Genomic DNA, 14,964 nt, shown 5'->3' on the forward strand with positions numbered 1-14,964 from the left:
AAAAGTAAGGCACTTAAATTTTGTTGCTTAACCAAATTATTAATGATTTTAGGGATATGCAATCTTTGTTAAATGATCTTCTATCCTATTAAAGCTAAACTCTGTCATGTTTTTTCCTTTGTGGCAGAAGAATCTTATTCATGCCTTCTAATTTGCTGGGTCATAATTTCAGTCTTATATGCAATTAATCTTATCAAATATTTAACCTATGTTTAACAATGTAGTAATTTAGTTCTATAGGCTTTGTGCCTCCCCCTCAGATAATTTATTTAATACTTTTATAATCTCTACAGCATGGGTCAAGTGTGGGATAGTAAATTAATAGGTCATCCACATATTGGAATAGCGCATTGTTCAGCACTAGATCTTTTCAAATCTGTTTTTAATAATTAAAAAGGAAATCTTGTAGTAATCTAGAATAAGTGAGTTGTTTACCTTTGTAGATAAATGCAAAGTTTCTGCATTTCTCGTCCAGTTAAATACTAAAGAAAGCAGAGCATAAGTCAATTTCATTGAAATATTTTACTTCAGGAGGGATACTAGTTAACAGTGTGTGTGGATCTGAAACTTACTGTGTGCTGGCCAATCTTCAAATTCATCATTTATATTTCTCCAATCATGTATAAAAATAAAGCTTTAGCTACAGAAAATATTGGTGTTTTACAATCACTGTAAAAAGAATCCTGCGAAAAATACAGTAACTTGCTGGCAGCAATTAGCTAGTAAGTTGCTGTATTTCATTTCACAGTATTCTTACTGTAAATGTAATTGCAGTAAAATTAAAATTACTGTAAACTCTTTTAAAGTAATAATCACAGTACTGTATTTCATAACTACTACTGTAATAGGGATTACTGCATTTATTTTGTGTACTGTAAAATGAAGACACTGTTTGTCACAAAAATGCCATTTATTTTCTCACTTTAAATTACAAAAATTCATAAATTCAAAATAGCATAGTATACATTTTTTTCAACGTGTTACATTTTTTCTGTGAACATCTCAAAACTTTTCTGAACATATACATTTTTTTAAATATGTTAACATTTTTCTGTGAATGTTTCATTTAATTTCAACACTTTTCTGAACATACAAAAACACTTTTTTTCTGAACACACAAAACAATCAATATTTATTAAAAAGTTTCTGGTAAATTACAAATGCATAAAAGTTAAATGATTCACATTTACAGCAGGATTTCAAACCTGAATATTGTTTTTCTCCAAGACCTTTTTTTCAGAAATATTATTCTTTTAAATCTGGACATGAACTAGTTGACTTCATGGGCTGGACTCTACCCTGTAATGAAAGAAATTGACTATTAATGTAAAAGCAAGACAGATGGGTTGATGACATATACATAAAAGTTTACTTCGCAGTGTTTTACTTTTAAATAAACAATTTTAATTTTTTTATATGCTCTGTTGGTGGTTTGTGGAGTAAAATCTAATATTAAATATTTAATAACTGTCTACATTATTACTATTATAAAATTATACATGAATATCCCAAATTTCTGCCACAATACCATGTTTACAGTTAGTGATACAACAGTGAAATTTATGGTAAATATTTGTTAATTTGTGAATGGAAAAGTATTGTTTCACTCGACGCACCAAACACATATTTTGAAATGACGAACCACACACATGATGGGCTACATACATGTTGTGACAAACGCCCTCGAAAAAAGAAGTCACCGGCTGCCACTGTATTAGACTAGCTGTGCTGCTTTTCTACCTTTTGCATGGTGAGTTAAATTAAACGTTTGATATTTAACAATAGGACAACAGTTCATTTAAAAAAAAAAAAAAACACTTTAAGAAGTATTTTACTAATCGGGTAGTTGGTTAAAGAATGAGTACTCAAATATTTGTTCCCATTCTTAGTCAAAACTATATAAAAAAACAAATAAGTGCTTACCTCTGGATAAATCCCAATGTAGTGGCTGCCTCATACATAGTATGACGCAAAAAGGCTAGAGCAGAAGCGAAATCACAACGGTCACTCAATTGGAGGAGAACTCTGCACTCGATGGAAAGCATCCATTTTTTGCCCTCAGATTGGACTCTCCTAAAAAATATTAAATAAAAGTTGACATTGCACAGTATTCAATCTGATATGGTTTACTATTTTACATAAGCAAAATTAATTGAAAACACTAGCCCTACATAACTACCTCTTTCTTTCCTATTAGATCAATAACCACTAGAGAATTTTGGAATATACGCACAAGATGACATAAAACTTTGTTCACACACAGTGACTTGATACAAATACGCTTTATAGATGAAGTAACCCCTTAACCCTCTGGGGTCCGACCATTTTGGGACACTCTCAGAGGTTCTGACATGCTCTTACATTTGGTCTTTTTTCAGTTGCTTTAAAACATAATAATGGGAAGTGTCTGATACCACTGCGTTCAGCACAAACTGGGCTAAAATATTATATGAGCTACATGTATGTACATGTTTGTATTTTTGAGAGAAAAATGTTTATGCGTGGTTTTTAAAAAAGCAAAATTTTTAAGTCACTGATATAAGTCCACAAAACCCATACTAAACATGTTTTAACAAGACTTTCCTAAACAGAATCTAGTAGTCTAGAGTTTTTTTTTTAAATGATGTGACAATCACCATGCCTACTTCACATAAAACAATGAATTTATTTAGAAATTGTAAGACACTTTTTGTTTAGACGGGCTGTATGCGAGAAGGATTGATTGACAGCAAGCAAACAAAGGCTTGCATAATGAGCTGCATAATAATGAGGCAGGAATGTGAGAATGAACTACAGTGAAGAATGTGAGGACAAATGTATACATGTTTGTTTGAGGTTTATTAAGTTAACAATATAATTAAAATAGAAATGATGGTTAGTAGGACATTTTAAGTTTATTTGGAAACATACCCTATTCCTACAACTTTGTATAAACTAAGAAACTGATACACAACAGAGCTGTAAACTTCATGTGGCCCATGTTACCATATAACTTTGTCCAAAAAGTGTTTTTCCACTTCATAGTTTTGTACTGATGAGAGAGATGCATACCTCTAAGAGAGTTATAAACAGCTGTTAGCATAAATTGCCCACAGAAATACCCTTACTTATATAACTGATGGGTAAATGTCACTGATACTAAGTTACATTCATATACTATCTTGTACATAAACTTAATCTCAGATAAACATCTGCAGCAATTAATATAAAAAGCTGTTTTCAGATGACTGTTTTCAGATACAAATCCCCTTATCGTCTAGCTTCTGTTTTAAACGCGTTTCTGTAAGCGAGTATGAACTTTAAAAACACATCGCAAATGGATGTGCGCGAGCTCGCGTCTCCGTGTAAACAACGCGGAGCTTATAATAAACGGTGTCGCGTGTAAAGCGCAATGTATGAAATTACCTTGCATGTAAACAATATGGAATCATTTTACAGCAAATCCCGCAGTGCAGCATTTACTCAAAGTTGCCATGACAGATACGAAAGTGAATAACTGTGTCTTAACACTGTACAACATGTAACAGATATCCGCCATTATGGGAGGTCACGCGGATTTGTTTGTAAATAAGCATGTAAACATGGAATCATATTACAGCACATACTTAAAAGATACAGCAGTTCAGGCTTACTGAAAGTTTCCATGAAGGATATAAGTGAATAACTGTGTTTAACACTGTTACAGCATGCAACAGTGAAATCCGCCATTACGTGAGATCGCGTCCGTTTGTAAACAATGCTAAACTTTTTCAATCCGAAGCGTGTAGTCTGCTAAGGTTGCTTAACGTTACTGTATGTAGGCTGAACTGCACAAGCCATGAGCATACTAAGTTACATGATAGCAAATATAAATGGTATAAATTAACTGTTAACGTTACTTACTTCTAATCCAGCAGTGCGTTCTCCATTGTTATTCTTAGGTAACGTTAAAGATAAATGCTTCTCTTCCTCAATGTCCAGACATAAATGAAGATATTCCTCACGTGTGTGAATAAAGTTTATAATCCAAACATGCGGTAAAGTCTTTAAATCTGATCAAACTTTACGCTTTGCTTGTTATGGTTGAACAGCTCGTGTCTTCATTACCATGTCAACAGCTGTGGGCGTGACCAAATTACAGATAATGAAGTCAGCCAGGAAAAACGGTACTCTCTTTACTTCAATGCAGATTACATAAACTGGCAATATTTGTTTTCGATTATATTTAGCTTGTTTAAAAGTAGACATTTCAGGCTTTCTTTGGATGTGTGTATCATGCTTGTGTGACGAGTAATCGCGGAGTTTCAATTGATTTTTGTAACGTGTTTTGAGAGACAGCTGGCGGAGACAGAAATGTCTGGATGGACACCCTGTTTATTTTCTTTATTTGACAAAAACACAAAGATCTGTTGTTATTGTGAATGAACACATATTAAAGAAGACCCTTTACCGTTTCAAATGATGTCAAACACGTAAGTGTATGATTATTAATGATGGAGTATTTTAAGTTGATTCTGCCATGATAAGGAAAAAAACGTCAAAACGCGGCCCCGCGTTTTGGACCCCAGGGGGTTAAATTGACATCTATTATGTTGAGTGCTGGGATCATACCGAGCATGATGAGCCTTGGAGTGCTTAGCATGGAAATCTGGGCCTCAGCATCTGCTTACTGTAGGTGGAAGTTTCCTGTAACACAAAATAAACAAACAAAAAATAACTTTTAGAAATCACAAGTACAATATTCATAAGAGTAAAAGTGTGTCAATACTGTACAAAAATAACTTGCATCAACCAAGAGAAAAACAGCTTCTTCCTGTTGCATGGTTTCTGTGCACTTTAACATGTTTGATATATTAATTTATACAACAGTTCTTTCTGGTTCTCGAATCTGATTGGCTAAGAGCTATGCGATGTTCTACTGATAACGGCACAGTAACCGTTTCACCTTTCGTATCATTCCGCCACCTAGTGAATGGAGGTCCTTTAAACAGGCTCATTTCTGAACGGAAAAACTGCACGCAAACACGGACAAACACAGATGCGCTGTCTCATTAGTTCACTAGCTCGTTAGGGTTGCTGCGGTGACAGAATTTTCCCACCTGTTAATCAGCACGTGACAAATCCGATGATACCAATATCACCGTGTGGGAGGGGCTTATAAATGCTCATGCAGACGTGCGCATTTTACTTTCACTTTTGAATCACGCAACTGTTTAAATGCAGCGCTTGCATACGCCCGGCCCAATAAATATTATAACAAAAACAAGTAAGACCATTCAGTTGTAAGTGTTTGCTCTCTCTAACGAAACTAAATGATTTAATTACAAGAAAAATATCAAAACGATGTTGAAAGACGGTGTCACGGTGGGCAAGTTATCTAACCGGTGAGAGGCTGAAGCACCAGTAATCACCGTTTCACAGACTATCGCGACAAGCCTATAGCTCGTAAATCAGTCTGTGAATCCCAATCGGAAGCGACTATTCCGTCAAAGATCAGCGACTTCCATGTAACGGGACCCTCAGTGTATGTAGATAAAAAGGTCTCGTTCTAAGTTAATAAACACATAACGGTTCATTATGAAAGGTCTTTATACACCCCTGATCATATAGTTTAGTATAGACCCCTTGCACATGACATCACGCTCTACTTGCACGAATTATGGACGCCATGATGGACGGCGGAAGTGCTATGTTGTAGACGGACGGCAAGCCGAACAAGTACGTGTTTGTGTTCGTTAGGGTCATTAAATGGTTATTTCGTGTTGCTATGATGCACCTACCATTACAGAAAAGTGGCATAAATACATTATTTTTACATGAACGTTATTGTTTAATGCTGCAGTGACACCATAAATTTCATAGCTGCCAACTCTTACGCATTCACCGTGAGACCCACGCAATTGACCCCATTCTCACGCCACACATCCATTTTCACGATGTAAGTAGCTAAACCAGTGCTCGCAGTACTGACACTTCTATATTTTAGCGTACCTTCACTGTCTTTTGCGTGCCACCTTCTCATGTTGCTGGTACTTTGCTGCAAAGAGTCAAAGAGCATTTCACTTTATGTGGCGCTGCACAGGAAGTTCGGCAGCGAGGACATCAGAGTACCGCGAGAGCAAGTCGAAATGTTACAAAAGGGTCCGCTTTTACCTTTGCTCTTGCGTTACTCTGATGTCATACGCCGATCAGTCAGCTCCGCACCAGTCGAACACACAAAGCGTCAAGGTCTGGATGAAAGGCAGAGACCTGCCCGGATTCCACGCACGCAGATACCCTCAGAAAAGAGCAATTTTAATCAACCATCACTCGCGTGTGCATGTTTGCAAGCAGTACAAGCCTGCGTGATGTTTGCGGTGACAGGTTTTAATAAAAGAGAAAAAAGTCAATTGATATTTGACATCTATAAACAATAATATATACGAAATATAATTATATGGTCTTGACATACACATTATCTGTTGCTTTAGTTTAATATTAAACTACTCATTTGGTTTATTTGATTGTGACAGTCCCTCTATCACCAATCACAAATCATCACTTTACGCTTCTCTTTCTCAGTGGATAAACTGAATCAAAGCTGCTGTTATCTGCAGTTATACATTTTACAGAGAACAGTAGCCTATTCATTAGATTTTAACTGAACTTTTTTGGCACTTTTATCAGAAGGAAAGCATAATAGAAGTGTATAAAATAATAGTAAAGACTCTAATCCCAGTCATTTAAACTCAGTAAAAGCTTTTATTTCAATTTAATTTCTAAAATATGATTCGATTTGTATTGTGAACCATTTTAACGCAGTCTTTCCCAACTATTTAACACAGAAATAGCTAAAATCCACACTATTATCAATTGGCAAATGGTTAGGAGTTATATAAAAAATTATTACCCCACCCCCCCAAAAAAATCTCACTCCAAGCTGAACTCAGAAGTTGGCAGCTCTGCAGACTTTTAAAAGCCTTAAGATCAGCACCAGTGTATGGGGATATCCCGTTTACCACATAGTGATACAAATCATGCGGGCTGAAGTCGGGCAGACTCGGCGTTTAATGAGGTCCGTGTAAATTGAAGGAAGTAGAAGGTAAGGGTCGGTATCCAGTCCCGCTATCTCTAACTTCCCTAAATAGCGCTTTTTGTGAGGACCTACCAAATGCCCTACCTCGACCGATAACGGCACAACAACTTCCTTAATATAAGAAGCCATGTATTTTAGTGTAATATATATTTAAACTGTTTAAAACTAATCAAAAATCCCGCTCGTCTATTACTAATCAACCTAGTGCATCAGTGTTTTTGCCGTCCAGCATGGCGTCGTCACGTGGTCTAGGTCACGTGTTTGCAAAGGGTCTATATTATTTTGCATTTCTGTCAAGAGATCCTTCTAAAAATTACACACTGCACCTTTAATGGGAGTTATGTCTTGTCACATCGTGTGGACGATTAACACTTGGAAAGAGGAATGTAAACTAATTTTTTCTGAAGCAATATCTCTTATCAGAACGCGAAAACACCGTGGAACTGCAGGTAAGCACCGCAGCTTTTAAATGTGGACATTGATCATTTATTTTATCGTGACGTGACAATTAAAACATGTTATGAGATATCGCCACTGATATATTTAAAAGCAGCATGCAAAAACATCTCTCTGACACTGATAAATAACCGTTTTATATAGTACTGACAAGAACAAAGTGTAATAATAATCGAGTGCTCGTATCGTGTTAAGCATAAATGGGAAAGCATAGTAACATTATAAAATTATAGTTTTATTAACTTTCACCTCGCGTCAAAACAATAACAAACACAAAAGACACTAAATATGAATAAGAAAACGATTAATAGTTTCATCATGACACCAAATACTGCTGATCTGATCTCATTTTGACCATCAAAAACAAACAAGGCCAACATGAGAGCCAGGGAATCTGTCAGAGATCTAGCCCAGAGAGGGCGGTGGTCAGCGGGGCGAGTGAACACTGACGTCCACTCATGCTTTGGTTCTCATACCTACCGAATCTCACTAAGCAAACGTTCAAACTGGCGCTATCTTTACTAATCGACTGCAGATTTAAATATAACACATATACATTCTCGACTGAACTAGTCCCAAAACTACACTTTGTGACCAAGAAACGGTAAAAAATCGTGAAATTATGAAAAATGTGTGTTATGCTTTCTTTCGAATCGGCCCGCTTCGTTTCCTCAGGCAGCAACGTAAGCGAGCAAGAGAAAAAAACGTGAGATTTAAACGAATATCGCGCCAATAAATACAAAAATACACACGTTTAAATTAATTTTGGTTCACAATGCTAACGCTATAATTAAATTAAAGACTGGATAAGTCTTACCTCATATCTCCTCAGCTGCGTTTTCTTTCAGCTTGAGAGACTGGTTTCAGCCTGCGGAGGTCGCACTCGCATACGTCATCAACCCTGGTTTATTTAAGTTAACTGACCATTAGATTTGCAAGTCATAAGCATATTAAACAATTTACTATTAACTAAGAATAACAGTCAACTTTATAATTGTTAATATTCTGAAACAAGCATTGAGACACGGCCAATTACTATTATTATTAAATTATTATCCTTCTCTAAACTAATGACGTTATAAAATGTTGCCAAACTAGAAAATATATCGAAATCATGCAGAAATATATATTTGTGGTAATAAAATTACAAAATGCACACAAGACGGTGAAGTGTGCTGCTCATTCTCTCTCAGTGCACTCTTAAAGTTGAACAAACAGACTTTACAAGAGTAAACTTTGGAATTAAATTAGCAAATTTACCTTTCTGAAGTAAAAATTCAGATGAAAGTGTGGAATCTCGTAGCTTTCCTTGGCTGAAGAAAAAAATCCTTTAGAAATTGCTGTATTGTGATTCACAGGAAAAATATTTTTACTGTAGAATTTACCCGCCGTTGAAAAAAGACCATGATGCTTTGCAGATCTACAGCAACATGCTGTATACAAGTTCTACAGTAAGCATTTGCTCATTTTACAGTAATAATGCTGTGAAAACTACAGAAATTTGTTACAGTGTAGCTTGTTGTTTCTACTAAAACCTCCTAATGCCTCAATAGTGCTTCTAACATTTTATTGTTTCCTGTCACAATGGGTATTGTTGTTTTCCATTTTAATTCTTACAGGTTTTGCAAATTTTTGTTAAACTCACATATATATGTTTTAACTTTTCCATAAATTAGTTCGAATCAGCTGCTCTATTTCTGATGTTAGGCCTGCCTGTATTTCTGGGATGACTGCCAAAGCATCTCTATCTTATCAGTTGCAACTTCTGCCAGAACCATGGTGCACACAACTTTCTTTTTTCTCCTCTCTTCCAAAATGAGCAGTAAAGAATTTTACTGCGTTCCCTATTTTATTTTTCATCATATGGCTAAGATCTTAATACTAAATTTATTTGCCTGCAAAATAGTTACATGTGCTGTAGAGTCAAAAATCCTTCTTCTTTTTTTTTTTTTAAATCAAGTGTCTATCTGTGAAGCTGTAACTTGGGGCGCTATTCTATATGTAGGGAAATCAGGGGAACTTTCTATCCTTCTTTCTCATTTATTCACTCTTTTTCTAGATCTGTTCTGCATAAGGGGTCATCAATCATAATACAGTAAAAATTCAGACTGTACCTTCTATGTTCATTAATTTGCTCTTTCACAAACTTTTTCCATTTTGTAATTATCATATAAACATTCTATCCTAAATTTTCCTATCCAATATAAGTTTACTTGTGGTGTCATCATTGTAATTTTTCTAACTGCCTTACTGTTAATATAAATTCCATCAGGGGAACAAGATATCTGCTATTTTAATCTACATAGGGCATCTATTTCTAATAATTAATGGGTGTGCTCAGAAGCTAATCTTGCTCAAGTCACTTGTTTTGCTTTTGCTTACAGACAGACTGGAGCAGTCAGAGGTGTCATCTGGGTTTTTTCCTTAAAATCCTGCTTGTTTTTCAACATTTTCAGACAGGTGGAGGTGTGTGGTATAATTTGGACTTACGCATGTGTAAGTTGCTCCAGTGTCAGTCATCATAGGTTCAGACTTGCCTTCAACTTCAACCTGCAGTGTCAATAATCTGTCGTCAGCATTGTCAGTTATCAATGGATGTTGGCCCCTCCCGTTAGGATCCTCTGGGCAACCTTAGTAGCTTTGGTCTGGCCCACGCCACAGATTCACTGGACCACACTGTGATTGCTGTTGTGATTGCTGCTGCTGCTAGGGTGGGCCTTACTGTCTCTGGTTTGGCTGCCAGTCTTGTTGGTTCTGCTGCCAGTTTTGTTGATCTTAATATAACCATGGGTTATTCGGACATTCACTTCTGATGTGTCCAATTTGTCCACAGTCCCAGCATCCTTCTTGTGATCTTTTTGGTCTGCCTTGTCCTCTGCCTTCTTGCTGTTTTTGTCCATTCCTGCTGTTTTGCTGTTTTGGCTTTTCACAGATAACAATGAAAGTGGCCTGCTGTTGAGCATTTCCCAGAGTGGATTGGGCTGGTGTTGCTATCTGTGTTTGCTGGATGGTGGGGGCAGGTGTGTTGATGAGCGCCATTAAAGCTGGTTGTTTCTCCTTCAGAACAGCTTGTGCTTTTTTCTTAGTTTTGCTCACAAAGTCGTCCCCCTGTAACTGTGGCAGCCCCCTCTGCATCTCTCTCTCTCTCTCTCTCTCTCTCTCTCTCTCTCTCTCTCTCTGCTGTTGTTGCCTTCAGCTCATTCTTTCGGTGCTGCTTGACTGCATGTGAAACATGATGACAGAACTCCTTGTGTGTTTTGGAGTTCAGTCTGACCACATCTTCGAGTTTGGTTTTAACTGGTGGTGGCACAGCTTCCACTATTGCATTTCTGAACAGTGCAGCTAAAACAAAGTCTTCTTCCGGGTCTTTTCACAGTTCTTCACACCACCGTTTCAGCTCTTCTTGTATATATGCTGTTGGACTCTCTGTTTCACCAATAGGATCACCTCTCAGCATCTTCGGGTCAATCTGCATGGGCTATTCTCTGCATATTGTTGTCCACATGCTCTTCCTGAAGGGGTCAAAGGTCATTTGATCTCTTCTGATGTTGTCAATTGCAATTCTCAGTCCAGCATCATTCAAAAGTTCATTCAACTTTGTTCCACAGACACACTTTGCCAACAGGGCCTTGATATCTCCTATGGCTAAGACAAACTCTGCTGTCTTTTGCTCAAAAATTTGTATCCATTTTCCGGCTCCTTCATGTATTTCTGGAAGGTGTGCAGCTAGTCCATCAAAATCCTGCGTGGCCCAGTGTATATATTGTCCTTGTTGTCCCTTTATCAAAACAGGCACATTGATGTATTTTTGGGTTCTTCAACATAAACATTGTCTCTTGGCATAAATCCATGCAGCTTGCTGTTCTTGTCCATAGTTTACCCAGCGTCCAGTCTCAAACTTTAAATCCTTGCACCCTCTCTCTCCATCCTTGAGATACCGGCTGCTTGCTTGTATTTTCCTCTTGTTTGTAGCTTTTTACTGGTCTGATCTCTCCAGCCTGCCTGGTCCCTACTCTACACTTCCTGCAGGTGTTGTATCATTTACTTTTTCTAAAATGTCATTCCTAAATTTGTTGCCTATGGTTGGTCTGGCTCTACTTCTATTCTGTCCTCACATTGTATGTCATCTGTAATTATTGGAAATTGTTTTTTAGATCCCTCATCCCTAGAGGAGGCCTTTTTTCTTTGTCTGCAACTTTTTATCATCTTCTTTTAGAATCTCTTTATTCTAAATCTATTTACTCTAAATTTTAAAAAGTTAAGTTCCTCATTTTTTAAATAAATTAAAAACTATTATTTTATTATTATCATTATTATTATTATTATTATTATTATTATTATTATTATTTTCTCATCTCTTCTCATATTTTACTCTTAGGGTTTGTAATTTCTACAAATTTTCCACGTCCTCACACACTGTTACCTCAAATGTCCCATCCTTTGGCCATTTTGTCCTCAAGTGTTTGGTATGTTTGGTCCATTTGTTTGGAAGTTCTTGTAATCAAATCCGTGTTGATAGGATGTCTGGACTTCAGCCTTTCCAATGATATGGATGCCATGTCTGTAAACACACTTCACCATAATTAGAATTAATTACATAGGTCAATTTGGAAAATGTATTTCTTCAAGGTTCCTCCCTCAAATTCTCCCACAAATATTCTTATTACACTCTCTCTGTCACAGGCAATCAAAGGCCTACATTCACAATGCACCGGTCTTATTTACCCATATACTCTTATCACGGATTACTTTTAATTATTCATTTATTTATTCACAATATTGTTTATTATTGTTTTCTATTATGTAATAATTATTGTATATTCCCTAATACAAAATAAGGGGTGACCAATGAATAAATAGACAACTTCACTCACAAATAATATTTCCAAAATATTATTATTTCCAGTTTCAGGCGTACATGGCCTACTTGATCTCTGAAGGTTGTATGAGCAAACCTCATCTAAATATTCTATCAACATGACATTCCACAAAGGATTCTAATTATTACTTGCCAGGTTATCTATGGCCACTTTTTCTCTACTTCTGGTAACTTTTGTACTTCCACTAATTATCTCAGATACCAGTCTATTAATTTATATTACTGCTAAATATTTGCTAAATGCTTTTCCAGAAGTTATTGTTAATATCTCTTATTTCAGTTTGAATTTAAGCATTTCACACTCTTTCTGCTGCTAATAGGGATGTTCATATCAGTTAATTTTCTCAACCGACAACCGCAGCTTATTAACTGAACATTAACCATTAACTTATAAGATTTTAATATTAAATTGTCATTGAGTAAAAATAGTTGACGGTTGTCTGTGTCCTGATAAAAAACAAAACATTTTATCTCATTTAAACGTGCAAACAGCAGCGACAGATCAACAACAGAAACAGGATTCATACATTATCAGATATTTAGGCAACATTACCTCATCAAAGAACACGCAATCAGCTCATATGATTATTATCCAAAAAGGGCAGATTGTCTCTTTTTCATCTACCACAGAAGTCATTTCTAAAGTAGGACGCATTTCAAAAAGTTTTGCTTTTGCTAATTTGTGTCATTTAGGGGCCACCTTTGTGTCACCATGCGTTAGCAATTGTTGTTATATACAATATGAACATCCCTAGCTGCTATAAATACAAGTCTCTTATAGTTTAAGTTATTATCATCCATAATTACTTCATCAAGTCTATTAAGGAAAAAAGAAAATGAGAAAATGAAAAATAAGATCAAAGCTATGTTTTTAAAGATAAAATCACTCATATTTACAGTTTATATTTACAGAGGCCTCACTTTCTCTTTACTAACACACACTGATCTCTCATATGCTCTCACTCAAAACAGTTTTTCATTCACAAAAATCTCTCTCACTCTTTTTCTCATACACAATGAGCCCATCCTTTCTCTGCTCTCTTAGTTCTTATCTTTTCACACACACAGTTCTAGCAGGCATTTTCCCACGCTGAATAAGACACAGACATCGAAAAACACTCTCTCATCAGTCCAACATTCATATAGAATACACAAACTGATTGCAGTTTTAACACAGTTCACCAAATTAAAAATTTGCCTTGACAAAAGCAACACAAAGCAACAAAACAAATTACACATAGATCGTACCAGCGACCACCTGACCTACAGGATTTTAGCATCTAAATCTCACAGTGTAATAATTATATATTTTTTCGAGCACCTAGCTCCGAACCCCAAGGCGTTTACCTAAACGCCGTAACACTCAGATCCAACACGCCTCTTGCGTGACCTGTACCTACAGGGTTTTTTCGAGCTACCTAGCTCTGGATCCCAAAGCGTTTACCGAAACGCCGTAACACTCAGAACCAACACGCCTCTTGCATGACCTGTACCTACAGGGTTTTTTCGAGCTACCTAGCTCTGGATCCCAAAGCGTTTACTTAAACGCCGTAACACTCAGACCCAACACGCCTCTTGCGTGACCTGTACCTAAAAAGTTTTTTCGAGCTACCTAGCTCTGGATCCCAAAGCGTTTACCTAAATGCCGTAACACTCAGACCCAACATCAGAGTTGGGTATAACGCGTTACTATGTAACGCATTACTGTACTCTAATTACTTTTCCTGATAACGCAGTAACGTAACGTTTTACATTTTAAATGTATGTAATTTGATTACAGTTACCAATGACAACAAAATTACGTTACTAGCGTTACAAATTAAGTGTTGAAAAATTAATTAAAATGTATTTTAAAATGACATTTTGCCGTTGCTCAGCAACGTCTGTTAACAAGCATGCTCGCAGAGTCAGTTAACGAGCATGCGCGCAGCGTCAGTTAACGAGCATGTGCATACTGCATAATCACTCGTCGGAGACGCAAGCAAATGGATGCTGTGTGAGCGGTGGTTGATTATTCAAGTGGAATACAGACAATACATGTCCAAAAAAGTGGGCTTTGCGCGATGACATCTGGTCTGTCAGAAGCGATTGTACAGGTGTGTTTTTAAATTACTAATGTATAAGGTTTTCTTTGTTAACATTATTTAACTTTGTTATTTAATCATGAGCTCAATGCGTGTGCACTTGCATTAATTAATCATATGTTTATTTAAACAATTACCAAAACAACTTCTGATTGTTATATTTAACGAACTAACATGAATATTAACATTCTTTAACTTGACCAAAAAGCCCTTGCGAATGCGATGACGTGTTAAAACTCTAGTTTCTGTCTCCACGACCGCGAATGAATGTGCATAGATCACATGTAGAATGTTTAATGAGAAATGTTAAACATGTGTAACTTTATTATAAAAGCTACAAATATTTCTGCATCATTATGACCAGTGTTGGCAGTAACGCATTACAAAATATAATATATTACAGTCATATATTAGTTTTTGCTGTAACGCAGTAATATAACGCATTACTAATAAAATTTTGGTAATATTTTACTCGTTACAGTCTTAGTAAC

The 14,964-nt window shown here is 36.3% G+C and overlaps 1 long non-coding RNA gene across 1 annotated transcript; it reads right to left on the reverse strand.

Annotated features, from left to right (window-relative positions):
• Nucleotides 1-891: 891 nt before the first annotated feature.
• On the reverse strand, nucleotides 892-10,423 carry LOC129419790 (uncharacterized). Its single transcript, XR_012370867.1, has 5 exons — nucleotides 8,771-10,423; nucleotides 8,328-8,411; nucleotides 4,591-4,665; nucleotides 1,924-2,073; nucleotides 892-1,299 (listed from the first exon to the last, which is right to left on the reverse strand). It is a non-coding gene; the product is annotated as an uncharacterized lncRNA (long non-coding RNA).
• Between the last annotated feature and the right edge of the window lie 4,541 nt (nucleotides 10,424-14,964).

Source organism: Misgurnus anguillicaudatus, chromosome 8 (genome assembly GCF_027580225.2).
Source record: "Misgurnus anguillicaudatus chromosome 8, ASM2758022v2, whole genome shotgun sequence".
In the NCBI taxonomy this organism is placed as follows: domain Eukaryota; kingdom Metazoa; phylum Chordata; class Actinopteri; order Cypriniformes; family Cobitidae; genus Misgurnus; species Misgurnus anguillicaudatus.